We start from the raw sequence: 15,999 nt of genomic DNA, 5'->3' as shown, positions 1-15,999 counted from the left end.
ACCTAAGGTTTCTGTGAGGTACATATTTGTTAAGTCTCTTTTGGAGGTATTTGGGGCTTCTTCCTTTAAGTGCTGTATAAGTAAGACAGCAGATCTTAACGTGTGATCTTTTTCTCACTGGTGACAAGTGGAATTTGCGCAGTAATGGAGCCGATGCGGTGCCCGCTGTCGATTTAATACCATTCTAGCTGCAGTGTTTTGAATCACCTGCAGTTTGTTCAGCAGGGTCTCTCCAACCCCTGCCAACAGAGCATTGCCATAATCCAGTCGGCTGATGACCATAGCCTGGACCAGGGTTTTTTGCTGAGTTGTTGGCATAAAGGGGAGAATTTTGCGCAGCAGACGCAGGCTATAGTAGCATGAGCTAGTTGTTGCGGCAATGTGGTCTTTCATAGATAGAGGCTGATTAAGTTTCAGCCCTAGGTTTTTAACACATTGGGTTGGGACTGGGGCTGCTCCCAATTGGGCGGCCACCAGTCATCCGACCAACTAGCTGCGGCTTTGCCCATTAGCATTATCTCAGTCTTGCCCGGATTTAGCTGGAGACAGTTCTGCGTCATCCAGTTGGAGATTACCAGCATACCTTTGGCAAACCATGCTTTCTCAGCTACTGTATCCGTGCCGATTGGGAACAGGAGCTGAGTATCATCTGCATAAGAGATGATCTCAAAGCCCTGTTGTTCTGCAATCCCTGCCAGAGGAGACATATAAATGTTGAACAAGGTGGGGCTTAGGCAGGAGCCCTGAGGGACACCTCTGTCCAGGCTAATTGGGTTTGAAAGATAGGAACCAAGCATGACTGTTTGTGTTCTGCCGGACATGAAGTTGTGTAACCATTTTAGGGCTGTTCCCTGGATTCCTGAAAAAGCCAGTCTCTCCGCTAGCATTTAATGTGAGATGATGTCAAATGCTGCGGAGAGATCTAGTAGTAACAGTATAGCCGATCCACCTTTATCTGTTTCTAATCTAAGCGAGTCAGTGACTGCTAATATAGCGGTTTCTGTGCTAAAACACGGTCGGAATCCAGACTGTGAGGGGTCTAAAATTTCGTTTTGCTCCAGGTATTGACTCAGTTGCTTGTTAATCATGCTCTCCAGCATCTTAGCCAGTAAAGGTAAGAGGGAGATCGGACGGTAATTGGCAAGTTCCCGTGGATCTGCCGTTGGTTTCTTCAGGATAGGACGCACAAAAGCTTCCTTCCAAGTACTTGGGATAAGGCCGGATGAAATGGATGAATTGTAAAGTTGGAGAATAGCTGGCGCACAACTGGTGACTAGAAGAGCCATAGTCTTAGGTAGACAGAGATCGGTTGGTGAACCCGATTTAGCTGAGGCCAGTGCTATTAAGACATCCTCTAGGGTAATTAGGTCAAAGCAGCCCAAGGTGTGTCCTGTCCTTTTTTCCAGATCCCCATGCCTGCTCGGGCTATCCGGTATGTGGGTACTTTTCCCTGGGAAGTTCTCATATATTCTATTAATTTTTTCTTGGAAGTAGCTAGCAAGCTGATCACAAAAGTCTTGAGTTTCTAAAGGGGATTGCCTGCAAGCATCAGGAGACACAAAATCCTTTAATATTATAAAAAGGGCCTTGGGGGCATTGGCCGCACCTTCAATTTGGTTAAGAATGAATTGGCGTCTAGCCATTTTTAAGTTGGAGTGCTAGATGGTCAAGGCTTGTTTGAATTGCATCCTATCAGGTATTGCTTTACTGGTGCGCCAGACTCTCTCCAGTCTTTTGCATTTGGATTTCTGAGTCCTAAGTTCACTGGTATACCAGGGGGCCGAGGGGCTGTTGCGTAACTGGATCATCTTTTTATTAGGAATCACAGCATCCAGTGCCGTTTCGACCGCTTTGTTAAAGCCCTCCAAAGTTAGCTCATTTTCCCTATCTTTTTTGCCCACTTCTGATTGGAAGACCTCCTCAAAGGCTTCGACTGAGAGATTGCGCCAAGGTCTGCGCATGATTCGCTTCTTGCCCGTATTTAATGTGGTGATCTTAGAACACAGCAGTTTGATGGTAAAGCCGACCAGCGCATGGTCAGACCATGTAATAGGCTCTGGGGGGTTGCAGGTCAGATGGTCAAAATTGGAGAAGATAAGGTCTAACGTATGTCCCGCAGAGTGGGTAGGACCAGTCACTCTTTGGGACAAACCCAACAGGTCAAGAGTGGACATGAGTTTATTCACCTCCAAACTCTTTGGATTTTCACCATGGAAGTTAAACCCCCCAATATGAGGAATTTGTTAGCAGCAAGCACATGCATAGCAATTAATTTTGTGAGTTTATCAACAAAATCTGTCTTCAAGCCTGGAGGTCGATATAATAAAGCACCATTCCAGCTATCTGTGGGTGAGGTTGTGATCTTGAAAATCCCTAACTCCATGCTATCATTTCTTAGTGTGGTAATCCAGTTTATAGAAATGTGATTCTTAAAGGCTATTGCTATCCCCCGTCTGTCTTTCCCTCCCTATCCAGATGTAGAAAAGTATATTTGTTTGGGATGGCCACTTCAATAAGTGGATAGTTGGTGGCTTTTAGCCAGGTTTCAGTGAGAAAGCAAATATCTGGGGATTTCAAAAGGATGCTTAGCCAGAGACCTCACATTACATAAAATGCATTTAAGGCCACCGACATTTTGCTCCCTTCCGTTGTTTTTAATCTGCGGGCTGACAGGCATCTGGACACTTTGGAAGTGACAATGGCTACAGGCCGCAGGTCCCTCCAGTATTCTTGGGAATTTCTGCAGGCAAGTCTGGTGGTTTTGGGGTTTGTCTGGTTCGCCCCTTCTAAGCCTCCGTAGGGCATTACCAGTGTATGAGATTTGAGGGGCATGAGAAGAGTTTCCCTTAAAACGGGCAGGGTTTGTGGCCTCTGGGCTCGGTCGGGAGCAGACGGGCGCAGGCGGGCTTGCTTTTGGCGCGCCTTTGGAGTGCCCGCGGCGCGCCCGCTGCTCGCGTCCGCTGCGCGCGCGCCCTGACATGTGTTTTGTACCCTCCGCGCTGCGCCACCCTTCGCTACTCTCAAGATGACAGCTCGCTCCACCGGCCGCCTCTGGGGTAGTCAGGTGTCCCTACTGCCCAGCACCTCAATCGGCTGAGTCAGGTAAGTGGGGGGAATTGAGGGAGCAACCTAGCTCTTCGTGCACAGAATTAAAACCAAAGTTAAGATTTACAATAGCAAGGCACCTTCAAAGTTCAGGCAGCATTTCTCCTGGCTTCCGCCTCAGGAGATACTAGACCTGCGAGTGCGCTCTGACATGTCTTTTGTACCCTCCGCGCTGCTCCACAACTAGCCTGCCACCCTACTCTACTCCCAAGATGACAGCTCGCTCCACCGGCCACCTCTGGGGTAGTCAGGTGTCTCTACTGCCCAGCACCTCAATCGGCTGAGTCAGGTAAGTGGGGGGAAATTAGGGTGCAACCTAGCGCTTCGTGCACAGAATTAAAACCCAAGTTAAGATTTACAATAGCAAGGCACCTTCAAAGTTCATGCAGCACTTCTCCCGGCTTCCGCCTCAGGAGATACTACCGAGGAATACCGAGATGAAGTGTCAGATGCTGGTTTTGAAATCGCCTCTTCAATTTCCTCTGACTTCAAAGTGAGAGGATTTCCCCCGATTTGCTGCATGTTGCTTTGGCGAGCCTCGGTCACCGGACCTTCAGCAGCCCAGTACAGTTAAGGGCAAGCTTGGGCAACTCCTGTTGCATTGTCTATGACACTTGTTTATATATAGGTGAGCTCATACGAACCGAAGGTGTTGGAGTGCTTTACATGATTTTTGGGGGGTATTTTATAGAGTGCAAGCTCAACTGTCCCAAAAGTATTGAAGTGCTTTACAAAAGTGAAAGTTACATTACACAAGCTCAATTATTTTTTTTGTTTTTAGGTGCCCAGAGATTAAATGATGCCAACGCCACCCCTGCTTATTCATTATTTCCCCTCACTCCCACTTCCTCCCATGTCGCTGGCATACCCGCCCTGCTGCTTCTTCCTGTCGTCATCCTCCTCTATGAGCTCTAATTTCAAAGCACATTCAAAGCAGCTCCCCAGGGACTATTAGACATTTTTTGTTATATAATGTGAACCCAAGTGACACGAAGATAATGGAGTGCTTCACATGAGTGCTGGTTACATTACACAAGGTCAGATTAATTTTGGGGGGCATTTTTATCGAACGTGAACTCGACTGACCCGAAGGCATTGGTGCACTTTACAAAAGCACCAATTACATTACACAAGCTTGGGTAAATTTTTTTGTTTTTAGGTGTGCGGAGATTAAGTGATGCGGACACCGTCCCTGTTTATTCATTATTTCCTCTAAACCCGACAAATGGGAGCATTTTGCTGTTGTTGCTATGTCCAGTGCTCTTATACCCAGAGGGCTGGGACAGATGGTGGGGCCGGGGGCTTGGTAAACGGATAGCACAAGCAGTGTTTCGAATGGAAAACTCTGGAAAAGGGTGCCTGGTGAATAGTTCAATACTCTAGTGATGCAGTCGCACACAGAATGTTATAGTGCTGTTGACTTTCATCAAGGCACTTGCTTTTCTGTCTGTGCATTAAAAAGCCTTGGAATGTGCCCATAAATGTTTCCTGAGGCAAATATGTAGTCCTGAATCACAATGCATGAGCCAGCATGTACTAATTGTATAGCTTTTTAATCCCTGGTGGCACAGCACCCAGGATAATGTGCTGCATGGCTAAACGCTTATAAGGTCCTAACGGCAAGACCTATTGGCTGTGCCAATGCTTTTTTGTTTTGCTGTAAGTATTCTTTGAAAGTGCATATGTTTTTTTGTTTTATAATGTGTGCTGCTACTACACTTTACATTTCCCTGCTCTCTACACCTCGTTCTCTATGTTGCTTCCTCACCCCTTCCCAACTCGTTTTCTTTATCTTCATGTTGTTTCTACACCGCTTCCCTCTCCAAGCTTGTCTGCTGATTTCTTTGTCCCTCCTTATCCTGCTCATGTTTTAGCAAATACCAGCAGCTACATCAACACAAAATCTGTGCTATAAAAGTGGAAAATGGCTGTGCCCTGTCACAGTGTTGAAAGTGTGGTCTTATTCAGAAAGTCATTTAAATTGGCTCAATTTTAATGCAAATTATATGGACAGCTGCCTCATTTGCAGTACTGAAAGCAAAAAATAGAAAACTGATCCTGGAGCAGAGCACACACACAGAACCCCCACTGGGAAATAGGCACACTGTAGGATTGTAAAAAAAGAAGCATTACTCTCTGTCATTTTCAAATTTTCGTGAACTGAGAGTGCATGTCCTTTCTTGTTCTCTCCACCATGGATAGCTTTCCCACTTCACCTTCCAATACTCCCTCTCCTCCCATGCCAGCACATCACCTGTACATTTGGAAAAAAAGCTATGTTGAGTCTCAATGGCGACAGTGCTGTCTTATTCAGAAAATCTTTAAATTAGCGTGTCTGGTATGTAGGGTTGCCACCTTTCCAAGACAAAAATTCCGGCCATTTGTTGTCATTTTAAGAGTCTGCAAAGGTCTGGACACTATACTAAATAGGACTTTAAAGGCAGCTCTTGAACCATTTAAAAGTGCTTTCTGTTTATATTTGCTGTTTGAAGTAGTCACAGATAAGGGCTAAAAATACCAGCTTTAGATAATTTTGCTTATTTTTCTACCATCCGGGACGTTAAAAGGCCAGTGGTGCTAGTAGAAAACCGGCCAGGTGTCAACCCTACTCATATGCACAGTGGGTTACATCTCTTACAACACCAAAAAGACAATAGAAAACATATTTTCAGATTGTATTGGACACAATCAGCAATATTTGATATATGATTTCGAGCTGTGCCATCTGAAAATCAAGCTCAAACTTTCATAAACATCTCGTTAAAATCTTGCCCTTTAGACAGTGCAAGTGAATTAACCCCTTCGCTGCTAGGCCTTTTCCCCTCCTGTGCTAAGCCTTTTTTTGGCGTTTTGGAGTAGTGCGCGCTTAGGCCCTTGTAACTTTTTGACCACATAAGGTATCCGCGCCAAATTTGCGTCCTTTTCTTCCAACATCATGGGGATTCTAAAGGCGCCTGGGGGTTGGGATTTCCTTGGAGGGGTCCCAGAAATTAACCAAAATATAGTGATTTTTTTGTTTTTTTCAGAAAAATGGGAAAAACGGGCTGCAAATGAAAGCCTCTGGGTTTTTCCCTGAAAATGGTATCACAAAAGGGTTTGTGGGGCTGAAATCTCAATTTTCTCAGCTTTCAGGGAATGACAGACTTTTGTCAGAGAACCGACATTTTTCACTCAGTTTTGCCATTTTTCAGGGACATAGCCTATTTTTGCTATTTTTAGAGCTTTCCACCTCCTTCCAGTTAATGGTCGAAATGAGTTTGAAAGCAATAATGGATCCTGGAAAGCTTTACATTTTTGAAAAGTAGACAAAATTCTGAATTCAGAAAGGGGTCATTTGTCTAAATCCATGAAGGTTTCGTTATAGAAACTAACAGTTAGATATTGGAATATTTGAAATTTTGTTGAAAAAAACAGCCTTTTGTCTCAACGTTTTCACCTATAACTTTTTCTAATTTTGACAGCTCTTGGAAAGCAATAGACCTTCCTGGTTGTGGGGATATATAGGACTTGTAGTTTCACCAAGAACCCGACGAACCCAGATCCAAAAACTGAGCAGCAACTTGCAATGGTATTTTTTCATTTACTGGGTATAGTGCACTTTGTCTTGGAAAATGTATACATGGAATGATCTGTATGAAAGACACCTATGTATTTCTGAATTGGGTACAAATTATAGAGTTCAGAAACAGTATATAATTGCACATTTTCAAAGTTGGCAATACTCATACTAGCATGAGAATTATTGGTCATTTTTCATAAAGATTTTTTTTTTACACAATGTCTTTCATTGAAAGGGAGAAATGGATGAAAGCTCAATTGGTAATAACAGTTGATTTACAAATCTGAATTACCCCAAGTGTCCCGATAAAAACGGTACCTCACTTGTGTGGGTCGGCCTTGTGCCTGTGACAGGAAACGGCGCAAAATGCAACGTGGTCACACCTAAATTTAGCAGTTACAAATTGACCCTTTTTTGGCAAAGTGCCTACCTGTAGTTTTTGCACCCTAGCTCTGCCGGCACCTAGGGAAACCTAGCAAACCTATACATTTTTGAAAAGTAGACACCCAGGGAAATTCAGGATGGGGTGACTCGACTGCCTACCACCAGGTTTTGCTACCCAGAATCCATTGCAAAGCTAAGATTTTGACAAAATAAACACATTTTCCTCACATTTCTGTGGTGGAAAGTTCTGGAATCTGCGTGGATCAACAAATTTCCACCCACCCAGCGTTCCCCCAGGTCTCCCGATAAAAACAGTACCTCACTTGTGTTGGTCGGCCTTGTGCCTACGACAGGAAACGGCACAAAATGCAACGTGGTCGCACCTCAATTTCCCAGAGAAATTTTACGTTCTTTGGACAAAGAGACTACCTTTTGTTTTTGAGCCGTAGCTCTGCCAGCACCTAGGGAAACCTAGCAAACCTATACATTTTTGAAAACTAGATACCCAGGGGAATTCAGGATGGGGTGACTCGTCTGCCTACCCCCAGGTTTTGTTACCCAGAATCCCTTGCAAACATGAAAATTTGACCAAAAAAACACATTTTCCTCACATTTCTGTGGTGGAAAGTTCTGGAATCTGCGTGGATCAACAAATTTCCACCCACCCAGCGTGCCCCTAGGTCTCCCGAAAAAAATGGTTCCTCACTTGCGTGGGTAGGCATAGTGGCTGCAACATGAAACAGCGCAAAACGCAGCATGGTCGCACCTCAATTTCTCAGTGAAATTTAGCACGATTCGGACAAAAAGACTACCTTTTGTTTTTGCGCCGTAGCTCTGCCAGCACATAGGGAAACCTAGCAAACCTATACATTTTTGAAAACTAGACACCCAGGGCAATTCAGGATGGGGTGACTCGTCTGCCTACCCCCAGGTTTTGTTACCCAGAATCCCTTGAAAACATAAAAATTTGACCAAAAAAACACATTTTCCTCACATTTCTGTGGTGGAAAGTTCTGGAATCTGCGTGGATCAACAAATTTCCACTCACTCAGCGTGCCCCCAGGTCTCCCAAAAAAAATGGTACCTCACTTGCGTGGGTAGGCATAGTGGCTGCGACATGAAACAGCGCAAAACGCAGCATGGTCGCACCTCAATTTCCCAGTGAAATTTAGCACGATTCGGACAAAAAGACTACCTTTTGTTTTTGCGCCGTAGCTCTGCCAGCACCTAGGGAAACCTAGCAAACCTATACATTTTTGAAAACTAGACACCCAGGGAAATTCAGGATGTGGTGACGCGTCTGCCTACCCCCAGGTTTTGTTACCCAGAATCCCTTGCAAACATAAAAATTTGACCAAAAAAACACATTTTCCTCACATTTCTGTGGTGGAAAGTTCTGGAATCTGCGTGGATCAACAAATTTCCACCCACCCAGCGTGCCGCCAGGTCTCCCAAAAAGAATGGTACCTCACTTGCGTGGGTAGGCATAGTGGCTGCGACATGAAACAGCGCAAAACGCAGCATGGTCGCACCTCAATTTCCCAGTGAAATTTAGCACGATTCGGGCAAAAAGACTACCTTTTGTTTTTGCGCCGTAGCTCTGCCAGCACCTATGGAAACCTAGCAAACCTATACATTTTTGAAAACTAGACACCCAGGGCAATTCAGGATGGGGTGACTCGTCTGCCTACCCCCAGGTTTTGTTACCCAGAATCCCTTGAAAACATAAAAAATTGACCAAAAAAACACATTTTCCTCACATTTCTGTGGTGGAAAGTTCTGGAATCTGCGTGGATCAACAAATTTCCACCCACCCAGCGTGCCCCCAGGTCTCCCGAAAAAAATGGTACCTCACTTGCATGGGTAGGCATAGTGGCTGCGACATGAAACAGCGCAAAACGCAGCATGGTCGAACCTCAATTTCCCAGTGAAATTTAGCACGATTCGGACAAAAAGACTACCTTTTGTTTTTGCGCCGTAGCTCTGCCAGCACCTAGGGAAACCTAGCAAACCTATACATTTTTGAAAACTAGACACCCAGGGCAATTCAGGATGGGGTGACTCGTCTGCCTACCCCCAGGTTTTGTTACCCAGAATCCCTTGAAAACATAAAAATTTGACCAAAAAAACACATTTTCCTCACATTTCTGTGGTGGAAAGTTCTGGAATCTGCGTGGATCAACAAATTTCCACTCACCCAGCGTGCCCCCAGGTCTCCCGAAAAAAATGGTACCTCACTTGCGTGGGTAGGCATAGTGGCTGCGACATGAAACAGCGCAAAACGCAGCATGGTCGCACCTCAATTTCCCAGTGAAATTTAGCACGATTCGGACAAAAAGACTACCTTTGGTTTTTGCGCCGTAGCTCTGCCAGCACCTAGGAAAACCTAGCAAACCTATACATTTTGAAAACTAGACACCCAGGGCAATTCAGGATGGGGTGACTCGTCTGCCTACCCCCAGGTTTTGTTACCCAGAATCCCTTGAAAACATACAAATTTGACCAAAATAACACATTTTCCTCATATTTCTGTGGTGGAAAGTTCTGGAATCTGCGTGGATCAACAAATTTCCACTCACCCAGCGTGCCCCCAGGACTCCCGAAAAAAATGGTACCTCACTTGCGTGGGTAGGCATAGTGGCTGCGACATGAAACAGCGCAAAACGCAGCATGGTCGCACCTCAATTTCCCAGTGAAATTTAGCCCGATTCGGACAAAAAGACTACCTTTTGTTTTTGCGCCGTAGCTCTGCCAGCACCAAGGGAAACCTAGCAAACCTATACATTATTGAAAACTAGACACCCAGGGCAATTCAGGATGGGGTGACTCGTCTGCCTACCCCCAGGTTTTGTTACCCAGAATCCCTTGAAAACATAACAATTTGACCAAAAAAACACATTTTCCTCACATTTCTGTGGTGGAAAGTTCTGGAATCTGCGTGGATCAACAAATTTCCACCCACCCAGCGTGCCCCCAGGTCTCCCGAAAAAAATGGTACCTCACTTGCGTGGATAGACATAGTGGCTGCAACAGGAAACGGTTCAAATCGTACGGTGGTGAATTTACATTACCGTATTGCAAAACTACCTTGATTTTGGGGGGGGGCATCTGAGTTTGTGGCCCGGGGCTCGGTGGTATTCTTTGCAAAGTAGCAAACCCAAACAGTTCTGAAAACTAGACACCCGGGAGAGTCCAGGGAGGTATGGCATGTGTGGGTCCCCCAATGTTTTCCTACCCAGAACTCTTTGCAAACCTTAAAAATAGGTAAAAATAGCACTTTTCCAAACATTTTGGCGTGGGATCGCCGTGCCGGCAAAAAAGTCCTACCACCCTGCGTTCCCCTTGTTCTCCCGAGTAAAAGGATACCTCACTTGTGTGGGTGCCCCAAAGCAGAACACGCCAAAAATGAATTTTGAAAAAAGTACTTTTTAGTCAGATTTAAGTTTTACAAATTAAGCACCCCAGCCTGAGTCACATGCCTTTGGCCCACCCACACAAGTGAGGTATCATTTTACTCGGGAGAACAAGGGAAACGCTGGGTGGTAGGACATTTGTTCCGGCAGCGAGATCCCACCCAAAAAAGTATGGAAAAGTGGGTTTTTGGACCAAAATTTCAGGTTTGCAGGGGTTTCTGGGTAGGAAAACATTGGGGGACCCACGCATGCCATACCTCCCTGGACTCCCCCGGGTGTCTAGTTCTCAGAACTGTTTGGGTTTGGTACTTTCCAAAGATGCCTGCCAAGCCCCGGGCCAAAAGCTCAGGTGACCCCCTCAAAAAATAAGATTATTTGGCTAAAGGTAATGTGTTGGTCTCCACAGTATGAATTGGGCCTTTTCCTAAAGCAGCCGCTATGCCTACCCACGCAAGTGAGGTACCATTTTTATCGGGAGACCTTGGGGAACGCTGGGTGGGAGGTAATTTGTGTGAGCCCAGTGATGCCACGCTTTCCCACACTAAAACGTGTGAAAAAACTGATTTTTTCCAAGCAAAAAATGAGGTTTGCAAGGGATTCTGGGTAAAGGAACGTTGGAGGATCCACGCAAGCCATACCTCCTTGGAAGCCCCCGGGTGTCTACTTTTCAGAAATGTGTGGGATTGGTAGGTTTCCCTAGATGGCTGTCTCGCACGGGGCCAAAAACCCAGGTAACCCCTCTTGCAAAAGCTGGTGGACTTAACATTTTCACCATTGTGAAATTCACCAGCTTTTGCAAGAGGGGTTACCTGGGTTTCTGGCCCCGTGCGAGACAGCCATCTATGGATACCTACCAAACCCACACGTTTCTGAAAAGTAGACACCCGGGGGCTTCCAAGGAGGCATGGCTTGCGTGGATCCTCCAACGTTCCTTTACCCAGAATCCCTTGCAAACCTCAATTTTAGCAGAAAAAAATCTATTTTTTCACACGTTGTAGTCTGGGAAAGCGTGGCATCACTGGTCTCACACAAATTACCTCCCACCCAGCGTTCCCCCAGGTCTCCCGATAAAAACGGTACCTCACTTGCGTGGGTAGCCATAGTGGCTGCAACAGGAAAAGGTCCAAATCTAACGGTGGTGAATATAAAATACCCTGAAGCAATATAACTTTGATTTTGGGGGGGGGCACCTGAGTTTTTGGCCCAGGGCTGGGTGGTATTCTTTGGAAAGTAGCAAACCCAAACAGTTCTGAAAACTAGACACCCGGGAGAGTCCAGGGAGGTATGGCATGTGTGGGTCCCCCAATGTTTTCCTACCCAGAACTCTTTGCAAACCTTAAAAATTGGTAAAAATAGAACTTTTCCAAACATGTTGGCGTGGGATCGCCGTGCCGGCAAAAAAGTCCTACCACCCTGCGTTCCCCTTGTTCTCCCGAGTAAAAGGATACCTCACTTGTGTGGGTGCCCCAAAGCAGAACACGCCAAAAATGAATTTTGAAAAAAGTACTTTTTAGTCAGATTTAAGTTTTACAAATTAAGCACCCCAGCCTGAGTCACATGCCTTTGGCCCACCCACACAAGTGAGGTATCATTTTACTCGGGAGAACAAGGGAAACGCTGGGTGGTAGGACATTAGTTCCGGCAGCGAGATCCCACCCAAAAAAGTATGGAAAAGTGGGGTTTTGGACCAAAATTTCAGGTTTGCAGGGGTTTCTGGGTAGGAAAACATTGGGGGACCCACGCATGCCATACCTCCCTGGACTCCCCCGGGTGTCTAGTTCTCAGAACTGTTTGGGTTTGGTAGTTTCCAAAGATGCCTGCCAAGCCCCGGGCCAAAAGCTCAGGTGACCCCCTCAAAAAATAATTTTATTTGGCTAAAGGTAATGTTTTGGTCTCCACAGTATGAATTAGGCCTTTTCCTAAAGCAGCCGCTATGCCTACCCACGCAAGTGAGGTACCATTTTTATCGGGAGACCTTGGGGAACGCTGGGTGGGAGGTAATTTGTGTGAGCCCAGTGATGCAACGCTTTCCCACACTAAAACGTGTGAAAAAACTGATTTTTTCCAAGCAAAAAATGAGGTTTGCAAGGGATTCTGGGTAAAGGAACGTTGGAGGATCCACGCAAGCCATACCTCCTTGGAAGCCCCCGGGTGTCTACTTTTCAGAAATGTGTGGGATTGGTAGGTTTCCCTAGATGGCTGTCTCGCACGGGGCCAAAAACCCAGGTAACCCCTCTTGCAAAAGCTGGTGGACTTAACATTTTCACCATTGTGAAATTCACCAGCTTTTGCAAGAGGGGTTACCTGGGTTTCTGGCCCCATGCGAGACAGCCATCTATGGAAACCTACCAAACCCACACATTTCTGAAAAGTAGACACCCGGGGGCTTCCAAGGAGGCATGGCTTGCGTGGATCCTCCAAAGTTCCTTTACCCAGAATCCCTTGCAAACCTCAATTTTAGCAGAAAAAAATCTATTTTTTCACACGTTGTAGTCTGGGAAAGCGTGGCATCACTGGTCTCACACAAATTACCTCCCACCCAGCATTCCCCCAGGTCTCCCGATAAAAACGGTACCTCACTTGCGTGGGTAGCCATAGTGGCTGCAACAGGAAAAGGTCCAAATCTAACGGTGGTAAATATAAAATACCCTGAAGCAATATAACTTTGATTTTGGGGCGGGGGGGCACCTGAGTTTTTGGCCCGGGGCTGGGTGGTATTCTTTGGAAAGTAGCAAACCCAAACAGTTCTGAAAACTAGACACCCAGGAGAGACTAGGGAGGTATGGCATGTGTGGGTCCCCCAATGTTTTCCTACCCAGAACTCCTTGCAAACCTTAAAAATAGGTAAAAATAGCACTTTTCCAAACATTTTGGCGTGGGATCGCCGTGCCCGCAAAAAAGTCCTACCACCCTGCGTTCCCCTCTTTCTCCCGAGTAAAAGGATACCTCACTTTCGTGGGTGCCTCAAAGCAGAACACGCCAAAAATGAATTTTGAAAAAAGTACTTTTTAGTCAGATTTAAGTTTTACAAATTGAGCACCCCAGCCTGAGTCACATGCCTTTGGCCCACCCACACAAGTGAGGTATCATTTTACTCGGGAGAACAAGGGAAACGCTGGGTGGTAGGACATTTGTTCTGGCAGCGAGATCCCACCCAAAAAAGTATGGAAAAGTGGGTTTTTGGACCAAAATTTCAGGTTTGCAGGGGTTTCTGGGTAGGAAAACATTGGGGGACCCACGCATGCCATACCTCCCTGGACTCCCCCGGGTGTCTAGTTCTCAGAACTGTTTGGGATTGGTAGTTTCCAAAGATGCCTGCCAAGCCCCGGGCCAAAAGCTCAGGTGATCCCCTCAAAAAATAAGTTTATTTGGCTAAAGGTAATGTTTTGGTCTCCACAGTATGAATTGGGCCTTTTCGTAAAGCAGCTGCTATGCCTACCCACGCAAGTGAGGTACCATTTTTATCGGGAGACGTTGGGGAACGCTGGGTGGGAGGTAATTTGTGTGAGCCCAGTGATGCCACGCTTTCCCACACTAAAACGTGTGAAAAAACTGATTTTTTCCAAGCAAAAAATGAGGTTTGCAAGGGATTCTGGGTAAAGGAACGTTGGAGGATCCACGCAAGCCATACCTCCTTGGAAGCCCCCGGGTGTCTTCTTTTCAGAAATGTGTGGGATTGGTAGGTTTCCCTAGATGGCTGTCTCGCACGGGGCCAAAAACCCAGGTAACCCCTTTTGCAAAAGCTGGTGGACTTAACATTTTCACCATTGTGAAATTCACCAGCTTTTGCAAGAGGGGTTACCTGGGTTTCTGGCCCCGTGCGAGACAGCCATCTATGGAAACCTACCAAACCGACACATTTCTGAAAAGTAGACACCCGGGGGCTTCCAAGGAGGCATTGCTTGCGTGGATCCTCCAACGTTCCTTTACCCAGAATCCCTTGCAAACCTCAATTTTAGCAGAAAAAAATCAATTTTTTCACACGTTGTAGTCTGGGAAAGCGTGGCATCACTGGTCTCACACAAATTACCTCCCACCCAGCGTTCCCCCAGGTCTCCCGATAAAAACGGTACCTCACTTGCGTGGGTAGCCATAGTGGCTGCAACAGGAAAAGGTCCAAATCTAACGGTGGTGAATATAAAATACCCTGAAGCAATATAACTTTGATTTTGTGGGGGGGGCACCTGAGTTTTTGGCCCGGGGCTGGGTGGTATTCTTTGGAAAGTAGCAAACCCAAACAGTTCTGAAAACTAGACACCCGGGAGAGTCCAGGGAGGTATGGCATGTGTGGGTCCCCCAATGTTTTCCTACCCAGAACTCTTTGCAAACCTTAAAAATTGGTAAAAATAGCACTTTTCCAAACATTTTGGCGTGGGATCGCCGTGCCGGCAAAAAAGTCCTACCACCCTGCGTTCCCCTTGTGCTCCCGAGTAAAAGGATACCTCACTTGTGTGGGTGCCCCAAAGCAGAACACGCCAAAAATGAATTTTGAAAAAAGTACTTTTTAGTCAGATTTAAGTTTTACAAATTAAGCACCCCAGCCTGAGTCACATGCCTTTGGCCCACCCACACAAGTGAGGTATCATTTTACTCGGGAGAACAAGGGAAACGCTGGGTGGTAGGACATTTGTTCCGGCAGCCAGATCCCACCCAAAAAAGTATGGAAAAGTGGGTTTTTGGACCAAAATTTCAGGTTTGCAGGGGTTTCTGGGTAGGAAAACATTGGGGGACCCACGCATGCCATACCTCCCTGGACTCCCCCGGGTGTCTAGTTCTCAGAACTGTTTGGGTTTGGTAGTTTCCAAAGATGCCTGCCAAGCCCCGGGCCAAAAGCTCAGATGACCCCCTCAAAAAATAAGATTATTTGGCTAAAGGTAATGTTTTGGTCTCCACAGTATGAATTGGGCCTTTTCCTAAAGCAGCCACTATGCCTACCCACGCAAGTGAGGTACCATTTTTATCGGGAGACCTTGGGGAACGCTGGGTGGGAGGTAATTTGTGTGAGCCCAGTGATGCCACGCTTTCCCACACTAAAACGTGTGAAAAAACTGTTTTTTTCCAAGCAAAAAATGAGGTTTGCAAGGGATTCTGGGTAAAGGAACGTTGGAGGATCCACGCAAGCCATACCTCCTTGGAAGCCCCCGGGAGTCTACTTTTCAGAAATGTGTGGGATTGGTAGGTTTCCCTAGATGGCTGTCTCGCACGGGGCCAAAAACCCAGGTAACCCCTCTTGCAAAAGCTGGTGGACTTAACATTTTCACCATTGTGAAATTCACCAGCTTTGTGCGATCGTGCACCAGGAATGCCGTGCATTGGGACATCAGGGGAGAGGAAACACAGTTTCCTCCCCCCCGATGCCTCAAGGCACCGAAAAAGGCCCCCCCCCCCGCCCCACCGCAGCACCAAACACCGACCTTGTTTCTGGACGCGCTGGAAGCAAATGGCTTCCAGGGCGTCCAGCGCTTCCTGATGATGTCGGCGCGCGCTGTGCGCGCTGACGTCACCAGGAAGCGTGAGGGGGCCAGGGGGTGGCAGCGG

General features: G+C 46.5%; 1 protein-coding gene across 3 annotated transcripts in view; it reads right to left on the bottom strand.

Moving 5' to 3' along the window:
• The window catches only part of LOC144761579 (amine sulfotransferase-like), a 476,546-nt gene that overhangs the window by 168,863 nt on the left and 291,684 nt on the right, over positions 1 to 15,999 (bottom strand). The window lies entirely within an intron of this gene.

This window comes from Lissotriton helveticus, chromosome 6 (assembly GCF_964261635.1).
Source record: "Lissotriton helveticus chromosome 6, aLisHel1.1, whole genome shotgun sequence".
In the NCBI taxonomy this organism is placed as follows: Eukaryota; Metazoa; Chordata; class Amphibia; order Caudata; family Salamandridae; genus Lissotriton; species Lissotriton helveticus.
This window is presented reverse-complemented; position numbering and strand designations above follow the sequence as displayed.